The sequence below is a fragment of the Corythoichthys intestinalis genome, chromosome 15 (genome assembly GCF_030265065.1).
Source record: "Corythoichthys intestinalis isolate RoL2023-P3 chromosome 15, ASM3026506v1, whole genome shotgun sequence".
Taxonomy (NCBI): domain Eukaryota; kingdom Metazoa; phylum Chordata; class Actinopteri; order Syngnathiformes; family Syngnathidae; genus Corythoichthys; species Corythoichthys intestinalis.
The window spans coordinates 52166728-52189282 of record NC_080409.1 but is presented as its reverse complement, the minus strand read 5'-3'; the positions used below and the strand labels follow the sequence as shown (position 1 = coordinate 52189282).

General features: G+C 37.2%; 1 protein-coding gene across 2 annotated transcripts in view; it reads left to right on the top strand.

Moving 5' to 3' along the window:
- The window catches only part of rnf144aa (ring finger protein 144aa), a 66002-nt gene that overhangs the window by 4135 nt on the left and 39312 nt on the right, over positions 1-22555 (top strand). The gene's annotated exons all lie outside the window — the stretch shown is intronic.

Sequence of the window (22555 nt, the reverse complement as noted above, 5' to 3'; positions counted from 1 at the left end):
GAGGAAGAAGCTTGGTGATACATTTGCTTATTGCTCAGGGTCATTTTTCAGAGGCAAAGAATTGGGCGTTGCTGGGAAAATGCGAAATAAATGGTCAAAATGCAGCTATGCATAGTGTGTGGCAGAAGCTTCAGCTCACTTTCCAATTAGTTATCATTACATTTCATTCCACACTCGAGCTGGCAGCTTTGCCGAGCTCAGTGTTTACCACACTCATAAGGACGTGAGCAGAACCAATGAACAGGTTAGAATTTGTGACTGTATGCTCAATTCAGTTTCTGAGGAGGAAAAAAAAATCACTGAATACACCACAAGATAATTGCTCTTTCAGGCATTCAAAAATAAGGCCTTTCCCTACTGACACAAGGGAAAGAAAATGCAGAAATGTGGTCCAATTGTTAATGTATGTTTGTGTGTACCCATCTAAGGTCAAAATGATGTAAATACCGTCAACACCCAGAGGTTCACCCTAGTTGAACTTGAAATACACATATTTTATAGTCCAGCTTTATTTTGTGCAATTCTATAGTATACATGCAATTGCACATTTTACGCCTTCTAATGACTGCAACGCACTTCTAGGTAGGCATGTGCCGGTTTGAGATTTTGACAGTATGATAACCGTGAGCAAAAATACCGCCGTTTCACGGTATCACGGTATTGCAATTATAGCTCTAAAACATTTTGAGATGTATGGGTTAAAAAAAATAACTTCTTTCCATTGAACAGGATTTTTTTTTTCAGACCATAGTTGCAAATTGGAACATGAATATATTGTTAAAATAAATACATTATCAATAAAAAAATATTTTAAATAAAATTAAAATAAATATAACTTATAGACTATACTCGCAGCTCAAGTTGCTCAAGATTAAAGCAAGAACAAAATAATTTCTATAAAAAAGTAAAAACACTTCTGAATAGAATTTTTTAAAAATTTATACTGCATGACTTTTTTTGAGGGTGGAAAAGCTTAAGTGAAGTTTCGCCATTTTCAGCCATGGTGTCAACTCTAGTCTACATGATGTTATGCCTTTGTGTTAAAAAGAACATAAAGAATTCATAAGTTAGTTAAAATGTCAATATTGTTGTGGAAAGGTTTCATCTAAAAAAACAAAAAAAACAAAAAAACATTGGGAGTGAGACCTCTCCTTGATCCAGCAAACGTGGATTTGTGCTTAGGGCAATTAGCGATCTTTGACGCAATCCCTTTTCCCCCCTTCATTCAAGCGAATCAAGCTTGTTTTCTCACTCTTCGGCTGTCACACTCAACGAAGTTGCTCTCCCAGCTAAGCCTAGGCTAACATTCATCTTTGTAAGCTTTTAGTTAGTTTGTATATTGAATTTGAAAGGAAAATGTGTGTTTTGTTTTTGGCGAACTTTTTCCATGGTGCTAATCGGTTGAAGCTACTCACATGGAAAAATCTAATTGTACAACATTTTAAATGTATTCATTTTGTATATTACACTTACCACGATTTGAGAGTATTTGTTTTTGGGTTCGCTGGCTGTCTAGCCGATAGCGTCACTTTCACAAACGGCAACAAACGGGAGGGGGTGAGCACTGCCGCACCAAGCCGCTTCTGGCTGCATTTTTGACACAAGAAAAATAGCGAATACCGTACTACGGTCTGACGGAAAATTTTAGTGGTTTTGAAAACGCGACGTTTTCACACCACGGTAAACCGTGAAACCGGTAACCGGCACATGCCTACTTCTAGGGCACGGCATTCAAACACGCTGTTATAGTTGTTAGGGGAACCACTTAGTTTTGGATAAAGTAGTGGAATAAAATGCAGCCTTTTCTTATTGAAATATTATGTATTTACTGTAATTGGCTGAGCAAGGACACGTGGGATGGTTCAACTCGCGTGTAATTGGGCTGCAATTTTTGGCAGCTGCAAAACCATAACAATAGCATGATTGCTTAAAATCGAAAACACTCCGTCAAGTTATTATTATTTTATTTGCAGCTGTAAGTCTGGGTCCGTATGCAACCGCTTTCGGGTCTGGACCAAGACAGTTGTCTGCCAGTTGGTAACACTTTAGTTGTGTTTATGTGTAAGGCTCTTCTTCAGCCAAGTACATGTTTTGCAGGAATAATTGTCCTGTGCACGTGCATTTCCAGTGGAATCAGGTGTCCACCAGACTAATAGTCATAATGACTTCAGGGTTTCCCCTAGGATTTTTTGAAGCTGCGGTGGTGGCCTGCGTCGGAGTCGGACCGCCTCACCATGTTGTGCCACGGCAAAATTGCGTCATAACATGACAAATTAATTTTTTTTTCACATTTTGTTTCCGATGAAGAACCATAATAAAGATCTATTTGAAAAATTTCATTAGCCAGGCTAATGTCGTAGCTCCCAGCTACGGTACATGTACGTAAAATGCGTAGCTGATTACAGCTACATTACCCTACATAATAATACGACATTTTTTTTCTTTTAGCAATAGTAGTACTTACTGTAGATCTGGGCACAGTTGACTTGTCTTTGTTGATTTACGGCTGTCTTCTCTGCTATAATGATAACCAACACGGCACCGTGTTCAATACGAAGCCCTCCTACCACAACAAAACAAGTAGGAACTAATATTCACATAGGAACTAAAGTTATATAACATAAAATATACAATATAAATGAATACTACATCACATTTGTAAAATATAAACACATAATAAAATAAATAATAGCACATTTAAATAAAATACATTGAAATGAGCTAAAACACCTGTAATTAAATAATAAGAATAATACACAGATCCTGCTTACACAATTAAATTTATTAATTTCTGTGTGGCGCTTTAACTTGAGAAAATCCACCAGTAAAGCTTTTGAAAACCGTTCATAAGAAAAAAAAAAATGTTGCATGTGCGTTAATTGCGTCAAATATTTTAATATGATTAATTTAAAAAATTAAGTACCGTCCGTTAACGCGATAATTTTGACAGCCCTAATATATATATAATATATTTATATTTTTGTCTCTATCCCTGTACCCGTTTATAATGAGCACCCTGATTTTACAAGTTGACTTTGGGGAAAAAAAGTGTGCGTTGTATTTGGGAAATTACGGTATTTGATTTCAATTTACATTTTTTTCCCCCTAACTCTGTGTAGTATTGACTTGTGCTGTGTTATACCCACTCCTGCCCACTGACACTCCCAGATTTATGCCCACTATCTTGACTCATCTATTTCTACTGTGGTTACTCATTGCCAAATGACGCTAGCCCAAGTCTGGACGCCCTCTGTTCTCTTCTGAAGTGTAGGCGGCAGAATTAAATGGTCAACACACATAATCCTGCAACAGCAAACATTGGCATATAGCCAATCTAAAGGAAGTATGAACAGAATTTGCTGTCTGTTATTGAACTTAGCTGAACTCGGTCACGGCAAAATATTTATATCTACCTCAGCACCCGAAATATCTTTTTCATTTTGTTCCAAATTAGTTTCCAAAGAGTTTCTGGCACAGGGAGTGGAAGCAGAAAGCAAAACATGTTTAGAAAGTCATCTTTTTTCCCCTTCCCTGCAGTTAATAACCCAATTTCAGCTGCATTGGAAATAGCTTTGCATCATGCGTGGTGCTGAATAAAGTACAAGTGTGTCAGGCAGAAGTGACACTAGTAAACCGCCCGATAAATGGCAGTTGGGGAAAAAAAAGGCTTTGATGGCATTTTTTTTTTTTTTTTTTAAAGACAAATTGCCCTCAGCACTCATGCCTCACTCACTCACTCGCACTCAGCCAGTATAGGTAAATATTGGGACACTGGGGCTAAGAATGTGCTGGTATGAAGTTCTGACAGTATGATAACCTGAAGCAAAAATATCATGGTTTCACAGTATCACGGTATTGCAATTACTGCTCTAAAATGTGTTACTTTGAGATATCTAGGTTTAAAAAAAACAACTTTCGCTTTCACGCCCACGTGGGGGCGCACTCGCACTAGTTTACGTGAAGAAGAGCGCTCACACGCCAGAAGAAGACCGACAGCTACGTAGCTCTGACTGTGTGGGCGAGTTAGCGACAGAGAGAAACACTGCTGCGAACCTACGTTCATTGTTTATGCTTGTAAAAAAACTACAGTGGCAACGCCTGTGTGTATCATCTTTTCTGTTGTTGTTGTGTGTTTTCCACCCGCGATCGGACAGTTAGAGCCAGTTGTGTGGTTGCTTGAACGATTTGCTAATGCTAGCAAACGCATGCTAACCGTTTTTGTCATTGCGGTAATAGCAGCTAATTATCATTTATTCACGTTGATGCGAACCTGTTTGGTATCGAGGACGAAATTGATTCAGCAAATACTACGGACGTCCAGCATCGTCATTTGGGATTTTAGCTCGCTGTATAGCCAGGACCGAGCCGTAGCGTCCTGGTGAGGACAGTACATTCTGTTGTTCTCTATTGTATTTTTATATTAAATTGCCTTTCAAGATGACATATCTGTTCTATGTGTTGGATTTTATCAAGTAAATTTCCCCCAAAAATGTGAATTATACTCAGCTGCGACTTGTAGTCCGAAAAATACGGTATACAATTTCATTATTATGTTTTGTTTTTAAAACTAGATAAAACTGTTTTGTTGATCAGTTTTTGTTTTACTTTAAATGTTCCAGTTCAGATGAGGATATGGTTGACCTGTTTTCTGGTTTTGGTTACAAAAGCAAATACTGTATAACTTCTGCTATGTTTGTCATGAGTATTTTTAAATATCCACTGCTCAGTTTCACTCTTTAAAGAAAGAGGAGAAGGGAGTGCTCTCTGCTAATCTCAGAAAAATGCCTTTGACTTAGGAAGGATAATGAGACTGCAGCTTTATCAAGTTATCTCAACAATTTTTCATTCAGTCACCCTGATAACAAACTACCCTGTTGTTTGCTACAGGTTGATATCTGAGAAAGATTTTCTGCAGTCCATTTATGATTTTTTTGACACCAGCTTTAAAATCAAGGAGACAACAAAAAAGTAGTTCTTTTTTTATCAGTACCTAATAGTACATGGACATGGCTTTGTTTTTTTAGTTTTTTTTTGGTTTTTTTTAAATAATGGGTCATTTAAACTGAAATTACATGACATAAAAAAAAATGAAAGTTTAAAAACTGATCCGAGTAATTTTATTCACCTTGACTAATCGTTTAATTTTGACAGCTGTAAGCATCACGTTTTGCCCGGACTACTTTTAATGCAGGACAACTTGCTGATGTCACGTGCGTAGCGGAAGGAAAAAAAAAAAAAACAACAAAAAACGCTGCAGCCGGCAGCCGCTACAAACGACGCCGATGTTGCTAAAAACTAGCCCGCATGATGCTACGGTGGTAGCAGGTAGCGTTTGATGCGTCTCATAGAGATTACATGTATGTTGAACTAGATGCGAAATGACAGAGTCAGCGGCGTTAGTAAACAGCCGCCATCTTAAAGCAGTAGACTTCTAAGCAGTAATAAATAAGATTAACGTTACTGTCACTCGCTCACGTAACGTTAGCCCTGCGGAGGGCGAGGTTTCTATTAATTATGACCACTGTCGATGCGTGGCTAACGTGTCTTGCATACAGGCTTTATTTAATCTGTAAAAACACAGCACTGTAGAGTGATGAGGGTGTAAAATTAAAACATAATAAAGCTAACTGTCAGTTTTAGCTCAGTAGTCATTGCTGGATAATACACCAAATAGCACTGGTCCCTAATGTGCTCCAATACAGCAGGTATCATACATATATTTTGAACACAAAACTCAAAATCCTGTCAGGACAGGAGTTTAGACCAGGGGTCGGGAATCTATGGCTCGTGAGCCAGTTATGGCTCTTTTGACGGCTGCATCTGGCTCGCAGACAAATCTTTAATTATTAACCTCGGGGGAAACCTGGCGGGCGTAAGAGCCACAGGGGAACCGTTAAAAAGAGCAACCAGTAGGGGCGCTCACATTTTTTTTATTGGCAAGCCAGGGATCAGGCGACATTCGGGTCGGGACACTACAGACACTCCAGGTGTGGCTGTGGAGGACGTTCGAAGTCTGATGATGCATGTGGCAGTCAGTTGCAATAGTAGCGATGGATCTGTAGCGTGGTGCAGACAGTGATTAAATGCTTCAGTCTGTTGTTACACATTTAATTTTGCTTTATTTTCATTTTTCTTATACAGCTGAAACAAGAAGAAAAACAATTGTGCATTGCTGCACACAGACGGCTCATTTCTTATTCGTTCTAAAATGCAGATTCTTATATAATTATATGAATAAACAAGATTCTTATATAATTATATGAATAAAAAAATGTAAGTTTTTTTGACAAAACATTTAACTTCTGCATTTTAGACACTACTAGCATTCACTCGTTGTCCGCTCGTCATTACGAACACATCTGCAGTCACACATAAACATACTGTAATAGCCCCGAATATGGAAATAGGAAGGAGAGGAGTCGGTGATGACTTTCCATGACCATAAAAATAATAAACAAAATAACAGCGGCATCTGCAACATGCTTACTCCGCTCTCACGCCGCCATTACGCTCTCTCCTCTTTGCTTCCTGCTACGTCACTACTCTGCCGCCTGATGACCTCTTCAAGGGCCCACAAATAGTTACGGACATTACAAAACTTAACGATTAACATATTTCTGAACTATATTAACACTCAGCACACATCACAATCATCCTAAAATAAAGCAATCCGCTAATATACACAGTCAAATTATACTATTTATTATATTGTATATATATATATATATATATTTTTTTTTTCCTCTCCTCAAACCAGAAAAAAATGCTAGTTTACAACGTCTGACTCACATTACTGCCAAGACTGCTGATTTCTTATTTGCTCTAAAATGCGAACATTTATTGCCCATGCACGCCACTTAGCGAACGCCTCCCCCCTTCTGGTTTAAAACCGTAAGTACAAGAGTATCTGTGGATTAAAATAAATTAGGGGTGTCAAACGATTAAAACTTTTAATCGAGTTAATTACAGCTTAAAAATTAATTAATCGTAATTAATCGCAATTAATCACAATTCAAACCATCTATAAAATATACCATATTTTTCTGTAAATTATTGTTGAAATGGAAAGATGAGACACAAGATGGATATATACATTCAACATACGGTACATAAGTACTGTATTTGTTTATTATAACAAAAAATCAACAAGATGGCATTACCATTATTAACATTCTGTTAAAGCGATCCATGGATAGGAAGACTTGTAGTTCTTAAAAGATAAATGTTAGTACAAGTTATAGAAATTTAATATTAAAACCCCTCTTAATGTTTTCGTTTTAATAAAATTTGTAAAATTTTCAATCAAAAAATAAACTAGTAGCACGCCATTGTTGATGCCAATAATTACTTAAACAATGCTCATGGGTGCTGAAGCCTATAAAATAAGTTGCACCCAAGCGCCAGCAGAGGGCGACAAAACTCTGAAAAACACAACAAGTGCACATTTCACTGTGTGTGCTGTCATTTTAATGTTTGTGCGGGGCATGTGCGATAATTGCGTCAAATATTTTAACGTGATTAATTAAAAAAATTAATTACCGCCCGTTAACGCGATAATTTTGACAGCCCTAAAATAAATAATTAAATATTTTTAATAATTATTATTTAATTTAATTATCATTACTTATATACGTTATTGAAAATAATTCAGAGACTTATTGTACTTTAAAAGTGTTGAAATTACATAAAATGCACATATTACTTGTATTTTTAGTTTTAAACATATCATATGGCGCTCACAGAATTACATTTAAAAATATGTGTTCATGGCTCTCTCAGCCAAAAAGGTTCCCGACCCCTGGTTTAGACTAACTTAAAACTTAACTAGAACTTCAAAATAGCTTGACACAAATAGAAATTCAATTGAAACACGTGGGAAAAACACCTAACTTTTAAGTGATGTGTGTTATCAAGCGTAATGCCATTTTTAGGTAAGAAATATATTTATATATATATATATATATATATATATATATATATATATATATATATATATATATACTGGACTGTCTCAGAAAATTAGAATACACAATATTCTAATTTTTTGAGACAGTCGTGTGTATATATACAGGACTGTCTCAGGAAATTAGAATACACAATATTCTAATTTCCTGACTGTCTCAGGAAATTAGAATATTGTGTATTCTAATTTCCTGAGACAGTCCTGTATATATACACAGGACTGTCTCAAAAAATTAGAATATTGTGTATTCTAATTTTCCTGAGACAGTCAGGAAATTAGAATATTGTGTATTCTAATTTCCTGAGACAGTCCTGTATATATACACAGGACTGTCTCAAAAAATTAGAATATTGTGTATTCTAATTTTCTGAGACAGTCCAGTATATATAAATATATTAGGGCTGTCAAAATTATCGCGTTAACGCGCGGTAATTAATTTTTTAAATTAATCACGTTAAAATATTTGACGCAATTAACGCACATGTCCCGCTCAGACAGTATTCTGCCTTTTGGTACGTTTTACAGCAAGATTTTTTGTGCTGTCTAACAGCGAACTCTTGCGGTCGCTTTGCGACATGGTTTATTGCTTTCTTGCCAGTTCAATATGGCTGCACGACGTCTCGGGCTGACGCCTACGTTGTAATGTTGTGCTTATATGATCCTTGGACAAGATTTGTCCGTAAGTATGGTTGTTGTAAAGAATGTACATATTATGTTAGTAAGCGAAATGTTATATTTTTTGTATGAGATGCTTTTTGTTTATGTTTAGTGAACCTGTATAGCGTGCTAAGCTAACGTTGTTGCTAATGCAATACTTGTGTACTTATTTTTTGTAGTTTCACTACGGTCTAAAGAGGACAGTGGTTTGAGGCCATTTTATTAATAAATCAGATGAGAAAGGAAGAAGTCTGATTATTAAGGCGTCGTTCACTAGCTGTCTAGCTTTGGAAAAAGTAGACGCTTCGGAGTGAGGACAGCATAGACAGATTTAAATGACAGTAGAGTGAAATGCCCACTACAGTCCTTATGTACCGTATGTTGAATGTATATATCCATCTTGTGTCTTATCTTTCCATTCCAACAAATTATTTTACAGAATATATATATATATATATATATATATAATTTACAGAAAAATATGGCATATTTTATAGATGGTTTGAATTGCGATTAATTGCGATTAATTACGATTAATTAATTTTTAAGCTGTAATTAAGTCGATTAAAATTTTTAATCGTTTGACAGCCCTAGTATATATATATATATATATATATATATATATATATATATATATATATATATGTGTGTGTGTATTTATTTATTATAAGGTCTTGAGTGAAAGCAGTGAATTAGTCTTTTTTTTCATTCTAGTTACATCTGAGATGCAGTTGTTGGCTGTTTTCAACAATGTACATAGAAAATAAAGACATTGATTGACTGAAAATGGTTCAATATTAGATTAAATGTCTTGTTTTCTCATATATATTTATAATTGCGCTTCACCGAAAAATGTTTTATCCGATTACTCGATTAATCGATAGAATTTTCAGTCGATTACTCGATTACTAAAATATTCGATAGCTGCAGCCCTACAACCAACATTTTCTGGAATTCTTTGAAGTCGATTTTGCGTCATCTTGTGAACCACCAAACAAGAAAGAGACCTCCTTGAGTAGATACAGTATACTGTATGAGAGCCTATTATAGGACTTTGCTGCAATTTTAAGGAAGTGGGTTTCACTTTTGTGTTCAGTCATACCAAGACGCCAGCCTTTCGCAGTTGTTTCCTCTCTTCTATTCTTTGTGTTTGCAAAAACAAAGTCAGCAGGATGTGAGCACATTTCCTTCTGAAGTGGGAACATACTATTCTGGATTTGATTTATAATAAAGGAGCAGCATTGTTTTTGGCAGCCTTATTAATGTCTTAGTCTTCTGAATGAAAATATTCATTCATCTTTGTCATATTTTAGTCATTTTAAAAAGTCTTCGTCGAGTTTTAGTCGACGAAATCTCGTGGAAATTTCGTCTAGTTTTAGTCGACGGTTACTCAAAATGTTTGGCAAGTAAAATTCAAGAGTTTTAATCCAAAAATAAATAAAGGTTTACAACAATTTCAAGTGAACATATGGATGAGCACATATTGTAGCATCTACAAGGACAAAGCTAATTTTGTGATGATAATACACTCAGCAGGAAAATTTAAATTTTCTATTTAAATCAAATATTTAAAAAAAATTCCGAGCATTAACATCCTCTAGACTTGCTGACAAGAAAAGTCGAGTGACTCTGCTTTAGACTGGCCAGTGTTTTAAGAGGACGCTCGCCATTCTGGAGCTAATGCTAATTCAAATGCTACGCTAACATGAGGAGTTACATTTAACGTCCGATTATCACTCAGCATAGACCTTAAAATGCTAAAGCAACATTGCAAATTCTTTCTTGTCAAGAAAACAAATCTTACCGTGTTTCTAAACAAGCAAGATGGAGCACAGCCTAGCTTGTCATACATCCTAAACTCCGGTGAAGAGAATGAGGGAGAGGCGCAGCACATCTCACATGAGTTACATGACCCAAACACTGCTACGATGTAAGCGGACGTACTCCGCGTGAGAGGTGGGAACCTCTGGGTAGCTCACGATGCGATACGATTTGCAGTAGAAGGCTTACGATAACGAGGATCTCACAATGTAGCCATACAACAATTATCGATACATCGATCAGGAAATTATTTTGTGATCTTCTACAATACGGGTGGCACGGTGGCTGAGTGGTTAGCACGTCTGCCTCACAGTTCTGAGATCAAGGGTTCAATCCCGGGCTTCGGCCTTCCTGTGTGGAGTTTGCATGTTCTCCCCGTGCCTGCGTGGGTTTCCTCCCACATCCCAAAAACATGTATGGTAGGCTGATTGAACACTCTAAATTGTGGGTAGGTATGAGTGTGTGCGTGAATGGTTGTATGTCTCCTTGTGCCCTGCGATTGGCTGGCAACCAGTTCAGGGTGTCCCCTGCCTACTGCCCATAGTTAGCTGGGATAGGCTCCAGCACCTCCGCGACCCTTGTGAGGAAAAGCGGCATGGAAAGTGAATGAATATTCTACAATACAACTAATAAACAGAGCTATCCGACATCCACGGCAGTCAATGGCAACCTAGGAGTTTATTTCACGTCATTTGGTGTTCATTTTCAGTCACTTCTTTTTGATTTTGGATTACAAAACAGGAATGAATAGGCAGTGATTCAAATTCAACAGGAAGTGACCTGTAAATGACCCAAAAATGAACAGAAAGTGACCAGTAAATGTCCTGAAAATGGGAAAGACTGGCTGTGAATGCTCTGCACGGTCAGTCGCCCCTCCCAATCTAAATGAAAAACGATATATTGATTCTTGGCAGGAGTATATCGAATACCTTTTGGGATACAAAGTATCACGATATATCACCATTTTGATATTTTGTCACACCCCTACTCCACATACAGTGGGGCAAATAAGTATTTAGTCAACCACTAATTGTGCAAGTTCTCCCACTTGAAAATATTAGAGAGGCCTGTAATTGTCAACATGGGTAAACCTCAACCACGACAGACAAAATGTGGGGGAAAAAAAACAGAAAATCACATTATTTGATTTTTAAAGAATTTATTTGTAAATCATGGTGGAAAATAAGTATTTGGTCAATACCAAAAGTTCATCTCAATACTTTTTTATGTTCCCTTTGTTGGCAATAAATGTTTTCTGTAACTCTTCACAAGCTTTTCACACACTGTTGCTGGTATTTTGGCCCATTCCTCCATGCAGATCTCCTCTAGAGCAGTGATGTTTTGGGGCTGTCGTTGGGCAACACAGACTTTCAACTCCCTCCACAGATTTTCTATGGGGTTGAGATCTAGAGACTGGCGAGGCCACTCCAGGACCTTAGAATGCTTCTTACGAAGCCACTCCTTTGTTGCCCTGGCTGTGTGTTTGAGATCATTGTCATGCTGAAAGACCCAGCCACGTCTCATCTTCAATGCCCTTGCTGATGGAAGGAGATTTTCACTCAAAATCTCTCGATACATGGCCCCATTCATTCTTTCTTTTACACAGATCAGTCGTCCTGGTCCCTTTGCAGAAAAACAGCCCCAAAGCATGATGTTTCCACCCCCATGCTTCACAGTGGGTATGGTGCAATTCAGTATTCTTTTTCCTCCAAACACGAGAACCTGTGTTTCTACCAAAAAGTTCTATTTTGGCTTCATCTGACCATAACACATTCTCCCAGTCCTCTTCTGGATCATCCAAACGCTCTCGATCGAACCGCAGACGGGCCTGGACGTGTACTTTCTTCAGCAGGGGGACACGTCTGGGAGTGCAGGATTTGAGTCCCTGGCCACGCATTGTGTTACTGATAGTAGCCTTTGTTACTGTGGTCCCAGCTCTCTGTAGGTCATTCACTAGGTCCCCCCGTGTGGTTCTGGGATTTCTGCTCACCGTTCTTGTTATCATTTTGACGCCACGGGGTGAGGAGGGAGTTGAAAGTCCGTGCTGCCCAACGACAGCCCCAAAACATCACTGCTCTAGAGAAGATCTGCATGGAGGAATGGGCCAAAATACCAGCAACAGTGTGTGAAAAGCTTGTGAAGAGTTACAGAAAACGTTTGGCCTCCGTTATTGCCAACAAAGGGAAAATCAAACAATGTGATTTTCTGTTTTTTTTTTTTTTTTCCCCACATTCTGTCTGTCATGGTTGAGGTTTACCCATGTTGACAATTACAGGCCTCTCTAATATTTTCAAGTGGGAGAACTTGCACATTTAGTGGTCGTCTCGTTATGTTCTAGTCTCCCAAGCCATGTTTTTAGCCCATCATTACATCATCGTCATGAAAAAATTGTGCATTTTGTAACATTGAAGTGTTTTCTTCTCCATCAAAAAATTCTAAAAATGCTGCAATAACTGCGTCATTCCAACACACGTGTACTGGAAAAAGTGAAAGCCTAATTTAATTCTCAAGCAAACAGCGCCGTAGCATTGGGGAAAGTCATTCAAATTTAATTTAGCCAGAAGGCATGGTTGTCCTATCACAGCCTGAATGCAGTCCTTATTTGTTTTCGGTCTTCTCATTCACGGACTTTAACTTATGTTCATTCACAGGTAGATAATGGATACTTTCAAAAGGAAACGCATCAGCTACATTCACATGCAATCAAAAACCCTTAGGTTATCAGTAGGGGTGTAACGGTACACAAAATTCTCGGTTGGGTACGTACCTCGGTTTTGAGGTCACGGTTCGGTTCATTTTCGGTTTAGTAAGAAAACAAAATGCAAAATATAAATGTGCTAGTTGTTTATTACACACCTTTGTGCTTTCAACAATAGGAACATTAGCCTATACAAAGCTAGAATTCTGCTCAAAAAGTAGCAGATATTTAAAGATAATCCAACAACAATTTGCCGTTCAGACCCCGCGTATTGGTCAGCTTTCTTTCTGACAGAAAGAAGAAAAAAGAAGTCCTGTGCTAAAGAGAAAAGCAATCCCAATGACAAAAAATTTTAACATGTATTGTACAAATGAAATGCCTCAATGAATCATTTTTTTTTCTTATGAACGGTTTTCAAAAGCTTTATTGGTGAATTTCCTCAAGTTAAAGCAACACACAGAAATTAATAAATTTAATTGTGTAAGCAGGATCTGTGTATTTCAATTTATTTTATTTTAAATGGGCTATTATTTATTTTATTATGTGTTTATATTTTTACGAATGTGATGTAGTATTCATTTATATTGTATATTTTATGTTGTATAACTTTAGTTCCTATGTGAATATTAGTTCCTACTTGTTTTGTTGTGGTAGGAGGGTTTTGTAATGAACACGGGGCCGTGTTGGTTATTATTATAGCAGAGAAGACAGCAGTAAATCAACTAAGACAAGTCAACTGTGCCCAGATCTACCGCTCAAGAGATCTGATGGACTCAAAAAGTGGGTTACGATTGCATACTAGTTTGAAAATCGACCGGATCCACCGTATTTTTACACGAGTGACTTCCGGTCTGCCCGATTCTAGCTACCGGTAGTAGTGTTGACGCAGGAGGGTCACGTCTCGCGTCAAATAATAAACTGCCGTTCTTTTCACGTGCGTCGTGTTGAGCCGCTTCTGGGACGCGTCTAACACGCGGCCGCACTGCGACTGGTGCGCATTGGCTGATTGACTTTAAGCGCCCGCGTTTCACTGCGTTCTTGCAGCGGCTGCGTTGTCGCGCCTCATTATAGTAGAGATGACGGAATAAATATCATCTACACAAAGAAACTGTAATCCAATCGACTCACAGCCTCGAAAAGTAAGGGTTACATTACATTACGTCAGATACTCGTTCGGTACGCCTCTGTTCCGAACCGAGCACCACGTACTGAAACGGTTCAATACAAATATATGTACCGTTACACCCTTAGTTATCAGGTTTATGGTAGTAACCCAGTTATACAAGGCCGTATGAACATGAACAAACCCGTCATTACACCCGCTTTTCTAAACCGAATATCTGGTCCATTCAACATCATTTGGGAGGGGCTTAGCTTGGATATGAGCCATTTCTGAAACCAATTGAATCATTAAAAGTCAGGTTATTAGTAAGGCTGTCAAATTTATAGCGGTAATGGGCAGTAATTCATTTTTTAAATTAATCACGTTAATATATTTGACGCAATTAACGCACATGCCCCCGCTCAAACAGATTAAAATGACAGCACATTGTCATGTCCACTTGTTATTTGTGTTTTTGGGTGTTTTGTCATTTATCTTTTAAGAACTACAAGTCTTTCTATCCATGGATCGCTTTAACAGAATGTTACTGTTCATGCCATCTTGTTGATATATTGTTATAATAGACAAATACAGTACTTATGTACAGTATGTTGAATTGATATATCCGTCTTAGATAAAACGCTAGCTATATAAGTACACTCCATTTACCATTTTTGTCTTATCTTTCCATTCCAACAGTAATTTACAGAAAAATATGGCATATTTTAAAGATGGTTTGAATTGCGATTAATTAATTCTTAAGCTGTGATTAACTCGATTAAAATTAGTTATTAGCAATTGCTTCTACAAAACGGATACGCGACAAGACTTTTGTCAGGGACTGTAGATGTTTTTGGAGTAAGAAGGAAATTTATGACTAGTGTGTGATGACTGACTTGACCATCAAGTCTTTTATTGACGTAAGAAAGTACGGAGGTAGGGAGAGTTAAAAAGAAAGTGAGCGAAACGTTCCTGAAGTTCTTCAGAATGCGGAAATTACGCAATTTGAGTCATGATGTTTACTGAGCGTGAAGAATTCAAGCGAGGCTTGCTTTAAAGATAAAGAGGGGAAATGTACCTGGCAGCAAAATGGTAATAAAAAAGGAAAATGAAACTACATGTAGTTCAGACAAGTCCTTTGTCATATTTGCTGGGTTTTAGACATTTTGATTGCTTTGAGTTTTACATGTTAGTGATGATTCATATTTGACCTACAAAACCTGTAATATAATGCCGGAACTGCAGTCAATACACTGAGTGAAAACGATACTGAGGAAGGTGAACGCTTTTTTCGTAAAAATACATTTCATGGATTAAGCATGAGGTTAATGTGATAGATACAGTGCCCTCCATAATTATTGGCACCCCTGAAAATAGCTTCGAATGTTTGTTTTTTTTAATTCAAATAATATGGGACCTTAATAGGAAAAAAGAGAAAAATCCAACCTTCAATATGAGGGGTTATATGGTGAGATTGTATATGTGTTAAACAAGAATGTATATACAAGAATGTATATATTTAAATGTAAGGAATTGAACTGATATGTCAGGACTTAAGGACAAGGGGTGGGAGTAAATTAAGTTTTTACTTCTTCTCACTCCTTTTCGAATACTCATATTTTTTTTCATTATTGTCACTGATTATCGGTACCTATGTATTAAGTATTCGAAATAAACGTGTTCAATCAATCAAAAAATACAAGTGCATTCATTCAGTGGGGAAAAAATCCCACATAAAGAAAAAATTATTTGACATCAAATAATGTGTGTCACAATTATTAGCACCCATGGTGTTAATACTTTGTACAACCCCCTTTTGCCAACAAAACAAGGTCTGGGGACTGCGATGGCCACGGGAGGAGCTTGATTTTGTGTCTGGTGCACCATTTCTGTGTAGATTTGGCCATATGTTTAGGGTCATTGTATTGCTGAAAGACCCAGTGACGACGCATCTTCAGCTTTCGGGCAGGGGGCAACAGATTTTGATTTAAAATGTCCTGGTATTTCAAAGCATTCATGATGCCATGCACCCCTACAAGGTTCCCAGGGCCTTTGGAAGCGAAACAGCCCCACAGCATCACTGACCCACCCCCATACTTCACAGTGGGTATGAGGTGCTTTTCAGCATGCGCATCTTTCGTGGCACGCCAGACCCACTTAGAGTGTTTTTTGCCAAAAAGGCTTTCAGAGTATGACTCTAGCGCAGTACTTCTCCAGGGGGCGCGCCCCACTATTAATTAATTAATCGCAATTAATTAATTAATCACAATTAATCGCAATTCAAACCGTCTATAAAATATGCCATATTTTTCTGTAAATTACTGTTGGAATAGAAAGATAAGACACAAATGGTAAATGGAATGTACTTATATAGCTACCGCTTTATCTAAGACGGATATATAAATTCAACATACTGTACATAAGTACTGTATTTGTGTATTATAACAATATATCAACAAGATGGCATTAACAGTAACATTCTGTTAAAGCGATCCATGAATAGAAAGACTTGTAGTTCTTAAAAGATAAATGACAAAACACCCAAAAACACAAGTAACAAGTGGATATGACACTGTGCTGTCATTTTAATCTGTTTGAGCGGGGCATGTGCGTGAATTGCCTCAAATATTTTAACGTGATTAATTTAAAAAAAAAATGAATTACCGCCTGTTAACGCGATAAATTTGACAGCCTTACTAATAACCTGAATTTTAATGATTCAATTGGTTTCAGAAATGGCTCATATCAAAGCTAAGACCCTCCCAAATGATGTTGAATGGACCAGATATTCGGTTTAGAAAAGTGGGTGTAATGACGGTTTTGTTCATGTTCATACGGGCTTGTACAGTATAACTGGGTTACTACCAGAAACCTGACAACTAAGGGTGTAACGGTACATGTATTTGTATTGAACCGTTTCGGTACGTGGTGCTCGGTTGCGAACGGAGGCGTACCAAACGAGTTTCTGACGTAATGTAACCCTTACTTTTCGAGGTTGTGAGTCGATCTTATTACAGTTTCTTTGTGTAGATTATATTTACTCCATCTTCTCTACTATAATGAGGCGCGACAACGCAGCCGCTGCAAGAACACAGTGAAACACAGTGAAACTTTGTCAGTGTCATATCAGTAAACCCGTGAGCACTGTTAGCATGCTCAGTGCAAAATTACCCCGCGCCATTGCAAACTGGAGGTGATACTGCGAGCAGCGAGCAGCGAAAATAAAAACTGTCCTTCTGTCCAAAGACACTTTTTTCTTCTTCTTCCATTCAGTTTTGTTTTTTCGGTCAATTTTTTTGGCATACTGTCCTTATGAGTTAATGTTTCTAATCTATTTGAATTTGTTATTATTTACTGATTTTATTTTTCAGTATCAAATGGTAAAAAATTTACCTTGAGTGTATTTTTACAGTTTGAATGTGACTTTTTTTTTTTTTTTTTAATTCAGGCAAATTGATGTGCGTTACGTGTTTTCTGTTACAAACAAAACAATGTTAATAAACTTATACTTTATAAGTTGATCTCTGTTATTTTCTCTAATAGAAAAAAAGGATACAATGTGAGGCAGAGGTGTACTTATAATAGTAATATTATAGACCAGGGGTCTCCAATCCAGTCCTCAAGGCCCACTATGGGTCCTGGTTTTTGTTCCAGCCGATCCAGCAGAGATAGTTGAACCAATGAGGCTTCTGCTAAAACAAGCCACACCTGACTGCAATCAACTGATTGCACTTGTAAAACACCAGATTGGGGGAAAAAGTGTTGTCATCTTGTTTGGTAGGAATGAAATACTGCACCCACAGTGGGCCTTTGTGGAATAGGTTGGGGACCCCTGCTATAGACAAATGATACTATTTACAGTGGTGGCAGAGTTTGGGGGGGGGGCACGAAACATTTACGTCTTTTTTGGGGGGGCGTAACAGAAAATAATTGAGAAGCACTGCTCTAGCGACATAAACATATCTTCTGTTTAGCCCTTTCAATTTGAACTCGAAAGAAACATTAATGAGTGACCTGAAAATGCCCCCAAATTTAAGGAAGGAACTGGAACTCAAAAGGATGTGTCCTGAAAATGCTCCACAATTGAACGAAATGACCAAAAATCAACTGGAAGTGACCTGAAAATGCCCCAAAACTAAAGGATATGACCTGTTCTCTAACCCAAAATCAACATGAAGTGACCTGTAAATCCCCTAAAATAAACAGAAAGTCACCTGTAAATGCCCTGAAAATCAGAAAGAGTGATTGTGAATGCTCTGGTTTCGAATGAACAAACGTTCTTTTGAACATTGACACCTTTTTAAAACGATATCTCGATTCTTGGCATGAGCAAATCGATAACCTTTTAGGGTGCAAAGTATCACGATACATCACCATTTCGATATTTTGTCACACCTCTACTGGCAATGAATACGTTTTGTGTTGCCTTTATTTTAAGTATGAAAGGGGGTGTTGTTATTTAATGTTTAAGAAAGGCTGTTCTATTTAATTAAAACGCACCAATTATTTTATACCTCAAAAGCACAAGCAACGGGGATGGATGGTAAGGTGGCCTAGCTATGAGACAGACTGCTTACGATATTGCTTACACAATGTGGGATGCACAAGGACAATGAAGTCTTGTATCACTACTTTAGCTACCCTGTTCCCACTGGATAGTTACTGTAGTGTGCTGTACCAGTAAAAAAAAAATCAGCTCAGCGATTTGTGTTGCTACATGCAGAGGCGTGACATTATCAGTGTCTTTTACTTGGGATGCCAAAATCAATCTGGGGTGGTTATGTAACTCATAGGGGGGCATGGACAAACAAGTGCTATCACTACTCTTGGCAAACCTCTTAGGTCTCTCGCCTACATGTCAAGGACAGTGAAAGACTATCTGTGGCCACAGTCATTTCCATGAAAGCTCTTTCCTCTTTTAGGTCCAAAACTTAACTGCTTGCGTGCTCATTTTAGTATAGTATATACTCGTAGGCTCTGGCTTTAGCAGTATCATTTGCATACATTAATGTATATGCTAAAAAAATGTGTTTTTCAACCTTTTCTGAGTCACTGCACGTTTTTACATTGGAAAAAAGCTTGCGGCACACCACAAACTAAAAATGTTCCAAAACGTCTTTCTGTACTGTATAGGGGTGCACTGTATCCATTTTTTGAAACCGATATCGATAACTTCCTGCTCCTCAAAGCTGATATCGATAACCGATAATAAATATATAATTTTTTAAATGTATAACCAGAGTTTTTTAATACCTGGAGGTTTTTAAAAAAAAACAACAACAAAAAAACTAGTGGTGGATTCAACATAGATTTGCCTTTGATCACACCAGATTTTAAATAATGACATGAACAAAACAGTGCGTTTCACTTCTGCATTGCCCGACAGCCAGCTAAGAATGAATGCACTTCCATAAACCACATAGTTTGTTTTTTTCTTGCTTTTATGGGAAGACACTCGTCTTAATATTGTGAAAGTACAACAGAAAAATACACATATTCAATACTCAATATACACCAAACTGCACAATACACGTATATACACAACTATTATATGTATAGGATAGCACACTGCTGGCTTCTATAACACAACTTATGAAGTTCTGTACATATGACCCTTCACCACAGAAGTAAACATACATTGCACATCCATATGTTATAGTAAACATAGAATACTTACAGACATATATTTCCGAGGCGGAAAGCATTCACGATTGTCAATGCTACCGCTAGCCACTGCACTGTGTAAGTGAATGAGCTTGTGAGCCAAACAAAAAAATAGATGCAGCGAATTATTCTGACCGGCAGGTGGCAGCAATGCCCCGCAAATGGTCAACTGATTTCCCATACTGGTGTGTAGCGTAGCACAGTACATACAGTATTATCGGTCCTATTAATAATATTATTGGATTTATTGGGATGACGTCATAATTCCTATTATCCGACCGATAATTATCAGACCAATAATTATCATGCACCAGTATATTTAATTATAATATAATTTCTAAATATTTACCCTTACTCGGTGTGATATTTGATGGAACGTGAACCATAATGGAGTGGCTTTTGTCTCAAAACCGAACAGTTCTTGAACACGAGCGATACCTCGATGCTCGCCTGTATTCGACCCCGAAGCTTTTTTACCTACTCCTTCCTTCCTAATAAAACTAAACCCGACAACGTCCGCGTGCTGTTAACAAGGCTGAGTGTCCTTCAAAATACTGGACAGGGGCCACCCTAATATTGTTATAAATTGAATAAGTGAATTGAAAAAAAAAAAACAGAAATTGTTCTAAGTACCTCAGGTACTTCAGGCACAAGTGGTTTTCTTTTCTCTCTCTCTTTTTAATAATTTATTTGAATCTCACTTGTTAAAGATCCAAAAACACACCGTGAAAACTACAGAAACACATAGACGGAATTACAATTAAAATGAACAAAATATAAATACAATTGACAATCACATAAACATACAGAAATACACTAATTTGACGAAATTCGCTAGTGTTTTCTTCCTTTAACTACATTTGTTAGCCTTCGTCGCTTGTGCTAACAGCTTGAGTCACCTTTCCTTCTCTGCTTAGTTTGCTTCTTCTCTCCTAATTATCTTGCTCTATGTATACACAAGTTCTAATGTGCTCCCTACTGACACAAAACAACAAATGCACAGCAATGAACACAATAACAATATTTCAGTGGCAAGCGATATTGGATAATTTCTCGCGGCACACCTGACGATCTCTCACGGCACGCTAGTGTGCCGCTGCACACCGGTTGAAAAACACTGTGCTTAAAAATAATCTCTGGATTGATTTAGCCTTTTTGTTTGTAATTTTTATAGGGTTTATTATTATTTACGTCTCAAATAATAATAGAGATAGTAAGAATAACGATGATGATAGCAATAATGAGAATAATACAAGACGTAACTGTCACTGTACATTTATTTACATTAGGGCTGCAGCTATCAAATATTTTAGTAATCGGGTAATCGACTGAAAATTCTATCGATTAATGAGTAATCGGATAAAATACATATTTTTATAGGTAAAGAGCAATTATAAATATACATGAGAAAACAAGACATTTCATCTAATATTGAACCATTTTCAGTCAATCAATGTCTTTATTTTCGATGTACATTGTTGAAAACGGCCAACTATTGCATCTCAGATATACTTTCGGATGATAGAAGCAGTGCCTCGCATCGAAGTCATCTGCCTTAGGTACGCCATTTTCGGCTTGAACTCCTCGAGCTGTGTCTGATGGTTTGCTGGTGCCCTGCTGGCCATTATTCTTGCTTCATCATGCTTTTATGCCATTGGCATAATCACCTGTCACTCAAACATGCCGAAAGTAGCCGCGAAGTTGGATCTTTGTGTCAAAATGATTCAATCAAAACTAGGGCTGTCCCAAACGAGTAATTTTCTCCCGATTAGTCAGCCGACTATTTTTACGATTAGTCGACTAATCTAATAATTACAATTTTATTTTAATTTTTCATTTATTTTAATTTACTAATTTAGCGATGACATTTTTGTTGACGCTTATCAATTCACAAAAACATATTGGAACACGTAAATTATTTATTTAAGTACAAATAAACACGTACATAACAATAATAAATCAAAAAATAAACAAGGAGTTCAAATGCTGATAGAATTAACTAGTGCAAAAGAATGGAATGTAAACAGATTCAGAACACTGACTTCGCCTTTCAAACATGATTCTAAACAATTCTTAAAAAAACACCTAGAATTACTATTATAGTATAGTACTATATATAATAGTATTATAATAATTATAATAATTATTCATTGCCAATCAGATTTTTCATAAAGGGTGTCATTTTACAGGTATTCTTAGTGTAGAATCTGAATTTTGAAGTATGTGCGATTAACTCCAGAAATCGCTATTTATTTGAAGAACATCACATGGTTTTATTTTAAAATGTTCACCGGAAGTACTTTCGCTAAACCGCTAACTTTAACTTTACACTCTGCAAAAAAAGCACTTTTTGTAATTGCATGTAGTGTCAGTAATAGATTTTTTTGGTCATTTTTTTCATTTGCAAATGCTGTTAACAAGCGATTTTTCATGTTTGAAGTGTCACCTTTTAACCGCAAGCTTTCACGAGACGACTGCCAATGTTTTATAGCGGGCTAGAGTAAGTTGCCTTTTTCCTCCATTCCCCTCAGTGTAGCAGTGCTAACGTTACAGTGTTTAATATATATGTGTTTTCTTATTTTGTGTGTCTGAACTTAAATTCCACAGCGTGTTGATAAGAGAAAGGAACTGGAGTCTCATATGCCATCAG